At 50.6% G+C, this 8,855-nt stretch overlaps 1 pseudogene; it reads left to right on the top strand.

Moving 5' to 3' along the window:
* The first annotated feature begins 7,820 nt into the window (after positions 1-7,820).
* Positions 7,821-8,408, top strand: LOC147827369 (solute carrier family 35 member E1 pseudogene; annotated as a pseudogene).
* The last annotated feature ends 447 nt before the right edge of the window (positions 8,409-8,855 follow it).

Below are 8,855 nucleotides of genomic sequence, written 5' to 3'. Positions count from 1 at the left end.
GTACCGGAGATCGAACTCAGGACTTGTGCTTGTGAGACAGGCATGGAGCCACTGGACTAAATCCCTGGTCCCCTATCTGTTGTTTGAAAAAAAATCATTTATTGTACAATTATGTACCTTAAAACTATATTATTTAGCTTTGCAGCTTTATGAAAATTATACTGTGCTGTATGGAGACTTCTGTGATTGCTTTGATAATTGAAAATTATACTTGTAAGACATCTTCATGTTGCGCTTGAGTGCATTCCTTTCGCCAAGACCACATAGCATAATTTAGCAGTGCTTGTTTACCAGGTACCGCTGAGTTGTGTACGGGCTTCTCACCACCGGCAGCAGTGTCGCAGAGGATGCGCTTCTGCGTGCCTCCTGCGCAGGATTGCCTCTGGGAAAGCCTCCTGGAAGTAGAACTGCTAGATGTTAGGGCAGGCGGGTGCTCGCCTGTATGAGTGACTGACCGTAGCAGCGGGGTGTGCAGGGTTATGCAGAAATGACAAATAACCCTCAAGTCTTCATGGATCACAACAGAACAGCAGAGGTACATTCTAGCCATCTGGCCCCAGCTCTGCCTCTGTCATCTCTCTCTGGGATTTAGAGGGAGGAGGCACTTCTACTTGAAACACTGGCCAATGTATGGGAAGGATGTAGGTCATTTCCACTCATATTTTGCTGGTTAGATTCAGGCATCAGAGCCAGGCGTGATAGAGCAGAAAACCATCATCGCCCCACATACGGGGCAGCAAGTGCTTTGCAACAGCTTCACAGTGCTGAGCAGCTTTTCAGAGAGTGTCTTCCAGCTTATGCTGCTTCCATCATATTAGGGTCACATACATGTTCCACGGAGCCACATCTGCTACCCTCTCTCACTCTCACGCTAATTTTGCCAGCTTAGTGGGTACAGAATGATATTTCACTGTGGTCTTACTTTGCATTTCCTTGATTACTAAGAGTATCCTGTCACATGTTCCTGTGCCATTTGTGTTTTTTCCATGAAATGCTTCCTCGTGCTTTGCATTTTAAAAACTTGGTTGCTTGTCTTTTACTTTTCAGCTCAGAGAAGTTCCTTATGAAATCTAGATGATTATCGTTAGTCACTTATCTGTTTGATACACATCTTTCTTTGTGTTTTTTTCTTTTTAGAGGCATCATTTTATCTTTCCAGTAACAAGCAAAAAAATTCTTCATTTAATTTAGCTAAACTTATATTTCTTTTCTTAATAGTTGACCTTTTCTGTTGCCTAACTAAGGAAACCCTTTTCGGTATGATATGATAAAAATACTTGCTCACATTTTATTCTGAGAGTTTTAAGTTTTGTCATATTTAAGTCTAATCTATCAGGAATTGATTGCTGTGTGTATTGGAGGCAATGGTTGAATTTATGCACATTGGCTTGGACCACCAGTCCCAGCACTGTAGATTCAGTGCTCCATATTTTCTCTGTGGATCTGCAATGTTACTTCTATCATCTGCCAAGTTTCCAGAAAGCCATTTCCGTATTTCATTTCATTGTCAGTTCTTATCCTATATCAATACCACCCTGTCTTTGTTGCAATAGCCTTGTTATAGCTCTTGATATCTAATAAGACATGGCCCTCTAACTTCTATTGCTACTTCTAGAATGTCTTGGCTACACTTGGCTCTTTATTCTTCTCTACAAATTTTAGAATCTGGGGCCAGGGATTTAGCTCAGTGGTTCTGCCATCTGCCTTGCAAGCGAAAGGTCCCAAGTTTGATCCCTGGTACCCCTCCAAAAAAAGAAATCTGTAAATTTTAGAATCTGAATTCCAAAAGATATTGAAAAAAATTCTTTCCTTTCCTTTTCTTTCTTTCCTCCTTTCATTCCCCGCCCCCCCATGCTGGGGTTCAAACTCAGGGCCTCACAATGCTAGGCAAGCACTCTGGGATTGAGCTACTCCTTCAGGCCTTGACCTGTAGGTCTAATGTTCAGGGGGAGCTGACATCTTTCCCAAGTTGAACAAGCGGAGTGCCAGAAACTGAGCCTTATGTGTAGCAAGTGCTGCATGTACACCGGCTCCCCCTTCCACAAGGAGGACGCTACTTTTCTTCACTTGGTTAAGACTTTTTTTTTTTGGTACCAGGGGTCGAACTCAGGTCCTTGCACTTGCACAGCAGGCTGAGAAACCACTGAGCTAAATCCCCGGCCCCAGGGCTTTTTTTATAAATGTGATTTATCAGATTGAGGTAGGAGAGAAAGGCCCGACATTTCCCAAGAGAACTTTTCATAAGAGTACTTTTTCTTCCGTGCTGCCCCGTATATCTTGCTCCTGGCCATGGCTACATCAGACTCCCTGAAGCCTCTCTGGGAAAGAGAAGCAGGTTGGGGTCACAGGTGTGTACCTCAGGTGACTCTGCCCTCTGTAGCCATCCTCAGCCGGATACATGAGAAGCCCCTCCACCACCTGTGTGTAAACAGCAAGCCCGACGTGGTGCATGCATGAGCTCGTCTTGTTCCTTCATACACCAACCTCCTCCACCCCCTTTGCAGGTTGGTCTACTGCTCCCCCTTACACTGCAGCATTAGAAGGCCTCTTCCACATGGTGTACTTTTGCCTATTCATGATTTCTGTCTTGAGTAGAGACAGCCAAGCTGGTAACACCTGAAAAGGCCAGCAGCCGAGGGTGGTGACATTGAAGGCAGCCAGCTCCAGAGAACAGAGGAGAGCCATGAGATTTGCCAGGAGCAGCGCCTCTGGTGACAGCAGAGTCCCCAAACATTGCAGGTGGCTGCTGGCCCTGGCTGAACCCCAAGAGCTGATAGCTGCTGGCATTCAAAGCTCAGAGCTGTTAATACTGAAAAGCTGTGTGCTTTGCCCACTTGTGATTTCTATCTGAACTGAGCAAAAGTACCCTTAGCTGATGGGTGACATCTTAGTCCCCTGTGAAGGGACCTATGTATGAGGAGGGCCCTGAAGAAGAGGCCAAACAATGGTGACAGCCAGTGCAGAAGTGTCTCAGGGGTGAGAAGCAGCCACCTGAACCTCTGTTTGAGCGTCAGTCACAACTGGTGCGTGTGTAGGTCACACCCAGTGCAGTGGGCTGCCCCATCCCAAAGACACCACACTCACGTCTGTCTTCTCCATCCTGTAGTCCTTCTCTCATTCCCAGTGCCCCCTGGTTGTAATCTATGTCTGTGCCAAGCAACTCTATAAATTCTCTAGAGTGATTTTTTCCTCTTGTTCTTGGGCATATGGCGTCTCGTTCTCTGTCACCCACTGACCACATTCGGAAGAGGACTGGTCGGGCCCCTATGGCTTAGGACATCCAACATAACTCAACTGAACTCTTAATGTTTTAGCCACTAAGTGAGGCAGACACTTTTGAGTCAAACTCCTACATTACTGCACCTGCAGAGCTGTCCTATCTTTTTGTTTCAGCTAAGACTCTGGAAACCAACCAACTCACAGAAAACCAGCCAAGGTTACTAAGCCACTCTGAAATGCTTCCCTGTAGGAATATGTGTGGGAACCCAGAATAGAACCTGCATGCTCCCCTTTCTCAGGGAGTTTGGCTTTGGAAACAATCCCAGTTCTCTTCTTAACTGCTGCAGGTAAATAAATCTTTCTCCACCCCTTTATCACCTCATTGTGCCTTTTGGCTCTGCACTGATCCAGATGCAAACCCACTGTGCCTGGGTACAACTTGTCCCTGGCTATAAATGCAGAAAATGCACAACGGATTGTGCTTATCTGACGGAGGCTGGGTTCATTACACAGGTGCTGTGATACCTTTAGCATGGTGATTTGGTATCATGTGTAAAAGGTATAAGGGCAAATACACAGGAACTTGGAATGTGAGTCATCTCTGCCTAAGGGACAGTTAACACAAAAAGAAAATTGAAACAGGATACAACAGTCCCCTTTTGGGGTTAATTTAGGGAATATGATAATTCACTTTAATAAAAATAAATAATTCTTTAACATCTTGAGGAACAGGTGAGTTGCAAATAGTTTCAAATGGTTAAAAACAAGCCTAGGTTATTTCTGAAGCCAACTTTGATTTTCTGCTCCGTGGAAGATGTCACTTTGATGGAAACTTTTGATATGAAGGGACGTCCGGCTACTCCAGTGGGCGTCTTCCTCCTGCGAAGGGCAGAAGTTTCCATCAAGGGGTGGGAGGTACCATGGGGCCCAGGCGAGCTGGCGGGGTGTGGTCCGTGTGGTGGGACTGAGCACACTCAGCACCAGTGCTTTTTGGAAAGGACCAATAGTGAGACACGAGTCTATCATCTTCATAGAAAAAAAAAAAGACTAAGAAGCAAAGATAGCTTATTTTGCAAAACTCTGTATTACGATTGCAGCATCGAGCCATACAGACCAACAATGAAATAATGAACCATTCTTTGTCAACAGTGGAAACAGACGTTGGTGCCAAAGGATGTCAGGGACTTAGACTCTGAGATTTCTTTGCCCCCAACTACTGACTTATCTGTTTCATAGAAATGAATGCTGCTTTATAGCAGTACTGATTCATAGCTGTATTTCAGACTCATTAAACCTTCGAGCCCTTTACACAACCTGGGCCCAGGTCACGGAGAGGCTGTTTCTGAGAAGTCCGCTTGGGGAGCTGACTGTGGAGTACCACGGGCCCCGGGATGGGCCTCCTGAGCCATCAGCACCACACCTGGAGCCACAGCGGGACACAGAGGCCCCAACTGAAGGCCACACTGGCTACCCGGCCTCTGTCCGTTGAGGAAATGGCAATGTCAGCCTGACTGGTGCCATGTCAGGGTCCCGAGGGGTCCCAAGGAGGACTCTTCACCTGCTCGATGGTACCGAGGGCCTACTGTGTGCCCGGATGCGACAGGGAAAGAGCAGGCCCTGCGGCTGATAGGCTGCTTGGGGCCTGGAGGGGAAGCTGTCGCAGAGGGATGGGGAGGAGACCGCTGGGCGCGCTGGGGACACCTGAGAGGTGAAGCGGCTCCCAGGAGAAGCCCAGGCCCAGCGAGGACAGGGTGGGGCTGAGACCCCAAGGGTGAAGGTAGCCACAGGCTCCTCCGCTCCGTTATTGGATTCGCATTTTAGAAAGCACCTCTTGCTTCTTGACCACAGGGAGAAAAACAGATTAAACAGAGGTGAGACCAGACTCACCCTCAACGACTCACACCCTCGAAGTGTCCCCTCCATGGCCCTCTCAGAGGTGCCGAGAGTCAGACTGCAGTGGACTCAGGAGCTCGGGAGAGGACAGAATGGGGACAGCATGTGTCCTCTGATTTTTCAGACAAAAGGAGACAGGGTGGGAACAAGGGGGCCACACGGGGTCTCTGGCAGTTCAGTGAGATCCGGAACAGGTTGCCCAGCGAAGAGGGGCTCCACACACGCAGGGCTCATTTCTCAGTGTTGAATATGTGCCAGGCACACTCGGGACAAGCTCGCATCTGAAATCCGGGTTGAATTGCGCATCCTGTGTTTTTCTTTGCTAAATGTTTGGAGTCCGTGGCTCTCTTTCCTTGTGAGGCTCGCGCGAGGCGGAATTGGATGTCAATGAGAGTCCAGGGTGGCACCAGGCCTGGAGGAGGAGAAAGGATGGCAGGGCCCGGGCAAGGGCAGCTGCAGTGAAAAGAGGCTGGACAAACACAGGGGCTGGGGTGGTGGTGGCCAGAAGACGGGGGACAAGGACCCCCCTGGGTCGAGGCTTGGAGAGGCTGGGAGCGTGCAGGGTCCTCATCCAGCAGGGACCAGGGATGGGAGTCCGGACCCAGGACACCTCTGAAGCTCCCAGATGGGCTCAGTGGGGCCCAGATGACTGGCCCAGGGCCAGGGTTTTCCAGGAGGGTGGAACAGAGTCCTGGGACAGGGAAATTGGAGGTATTGTCAACAGGGAAGCAAAGACACTCTAGAGCTTTTTACCCATGAATTATGTACTATTAAAAAGGCCACGTACAGACACACTTCCTCTTTCTCAGGCCAGTCACAGGGAGGGGAACCAGGAATGCTGATCCCCCTGCACACAGCCTCCTCTGGGGGGTGAACAGCCTAAGGGGGAAGTGGGGACAACATTGCCAGCTTTGTTTGTTCGTTTTGTTTTGAGACAGGGACTTGCTGTGTAGCTCAGGCTGGCCTTGAACTTGCAGCGATCCTCCTGCCTCGGCCTCCTGAGTGCTTAGATCACAGGTGTGCCCACGGCCATGCCCTGCCAATATAGCCAGCTTCTGCTGCATGGTGCAGAGCGGAAGCCCTCAGCTGAGGGGAAGATGCCACCGGCAGGCACTTCCTCCCTCCCCTAGTACGCTCATCTCTGCCGAGCCTTTCATCCACTGACGACCCAGACCAGCGCCGTGTGCGCCTTAATTGGGCGGACGTCACCATGACCAGGCAGCCCCACGACCTGATATGATGCTCTGTATTTATCTCTTCACTTGTTGGCCTCGCAGGTTAGAGCGACAGCTCTCATGCTCTGCTGTGCTCCCACCTTCTGCAAGGTGCCAGTACCTTTGGGTTGCATGACTGAATGAACGGGATCCAGAAGTTCGCTGGCAGCCAGCCACGCAGGGCCGCACGCGGAGGTGGCAAGAAGATTGTTGCGACTCTTTTCCCTTTCTTTTTTTGGTACCGGGGATCGAACTCGGGTCCTTCCACTTGCGAGGCAGGTGGTGGTGCCACCAAGCTAAATCCCCGGCCCTCTTTTCACTTTTGATAGTAAGATTTTACCGCATTCTTTTCTGCCTTTGGCCCAGCAGAGAGGTTGGCTGAGCCGGTTACTGCCAGAGCTTTGAGATCGAGAACGGGTTATTTACCTCCAGCTCTGGCACTAGGAGCAGCCGGGAAGAAGACTGAGCAGAAGGGACTGCTGTTTCCACTTGGGCTCCTAGGGGAGGGAAGCTAAAGATTCTATCCTTTGGGAAGCACACTGTTACTTCTGTTCAGAGTGTCGAGATTTCCACTGCTGGGACTGACGTTCTGCTGGGAAATACACCACTGTCGCCAGCGTGGAAGAGCTAACGTAACCTGTCGTGCACAGTAGGGCAATGAGAAGGCGTGTGACCGGCACACACAGCCATGCTGAAGAAATAACCAGGATTAGGGCTGGGGATTTAGCTCAGTGGTTCTGCCGCCTGCCTCGAAAACACAAGGTCCCGAGTTCAATCCCCAGTACCCCCCCAAAAAGAAGAAATAACCAGGATTCTACTTTTTCAAGATTCCTAGTTCCTAATGTTATGTGTTAGTGGGTGCATAACAAGCCAGAATCCACCACAAAAACTCCAGCTGATACACTTCTTTTTTTTTAGCTAAATCCCTGGCCCTGACACACTTCATTAAGTAATTCTGAGGCCATTTCATGTTGGGGTTCAGTTCATGGGCTTTGGATCCAGTCAATTTGAGGTTTAATTATTGCCACCACTTTTCTGTGACTGAGAGCCCTTATATATTTTCCATAATCCTCTAAGCCTTGGTTTCTTTGTCTGTAAAATAACATGGGGCAACTGAAAAGAAGGAATAAGGAATTTAATTTAATTATTTAATTCCTAAATAAGGAATTTAGCCCACTGACTCACACCAACCAAGTGCTTGAGAAGTGCTCTCGTCATATTCTTATTAAATAGACACGAAACATGAATAGCACGTCAAGTCATGCTTGGTGCAATAACACTTCTATTAAGTATTCAAAATTTTCAGATGTAAGAAATGTTTATAAATCAGAGCCATTATAATCATATATCCTGCAGTTCTAGTGTTTCCAGAGGTAGACACTGCTGGTCTGGTTATAAGAGGACCCAGGAAATCAACTCAAGCAAAGCTGTCCAATGTTGGGGTGCAGCTCACCCACTGCACAACTGGGGAGTCTGATAACCGTCACTGCAGGCCGAATTCCTCCTTGTTCATGCAGAAGTACAGGCTAAGGGGTGCTGAGGGCGGGCAGCAGCATGGTCAACAAGGTGATCCTGGGGTCCCACGCTGTCTGCTTCATGACCCCCACATGGGTGCTGGTGGATCCTGGCCTCCGTGTCCCAGTGGCCCTGGACGCTCCTCCTCCTGGCCGTCAGGGGCTTCTGCAACTTCGCGCAGAACGTCATTGCCTTCATCATCCTCAACCTCATCAGCCCGCTCAGCTGCTCGGTCACCAACGCCACCAAGAGGATCATGGTCATCTCCGTGTCCCTGGTCATGCTGCGCAACCCTGTCACCAGCACCAACGAGCTGGGCATGCTGACCAAAATCCTGGGAGTCTTCCTGTGCAACAAGACCAAGTACGACGCAAACCACCAGGCCAGGAAGCACCCGCTGCCTGTGTCTGAGGCGGACCTGGGAGGCAGGGAGCGGCCACACGGTGGCGTCCTCTTGCCCCTGCACAGGGACCTGCAGTGCGGCCGCAGAGCGTCCTCACGGATCGCTTTCAGGAAGGCCGGCCAGGCCAGCCTCACTCCTACGCCTTGAACTGCTATGATGTGTAGCACTGGGGGGACCGGGCAGCCGGGCCGCACCCCAGCGGAACCAGACGATCCTGACACCAGCGATGGCCAGTGGCCGAGGGCCAGGGCGTGGCGGGGGGGGGGGCAGACCCTGCTATCCGCCAGGGGCAGGACGGGGTCCTTGCCCGCGCGGAAGTCCCTTCCCTGCACTGTTCCAGCTTCTTGCCACAGTGGGCCTCACTCGGGACAGGGGAGGCTGGCTCGATGGGGAGGCTGCCTGTCAGGGGCGGCCGTGATGGGCAGGGGCAGACTGCAGGGCAGCTGGGGCTAACACACAGGCTGCTCCCGTTCCAAGCTCACAGGGGCCACAGGGACAGTGGGTGGAGATGGGGCCTCGGCCCTGGCTGACGGAGAGCAGGGTTTTTGGGGAGCAGCCCAGGCCCCGGAGCCTGGATGGGGAATCGGCGCGGCCGGGGTGGGAGGTGCTGT

This window comes from Heterocephalus glaber, unplaced genomic scaffold, assembly GCF_053883595.1.
Source record: "Heterocephalus glaber isolate CG9 unplaced genomic scaffold, H.glaber_assembly_v1.0 deba00001447, whole genome shotgun sequence".
Lineage (NCBI taxonomy): Eukaryota > Metazoa > Chordata > Mammalia > Rodentia > Bathyergidae > Heterocephalus > Heterocephalus glaber.
Note: the sequence above shows the minus strand (reverse complement) of the source record. Positions and strands in the feature narration are given on the sequence as shown.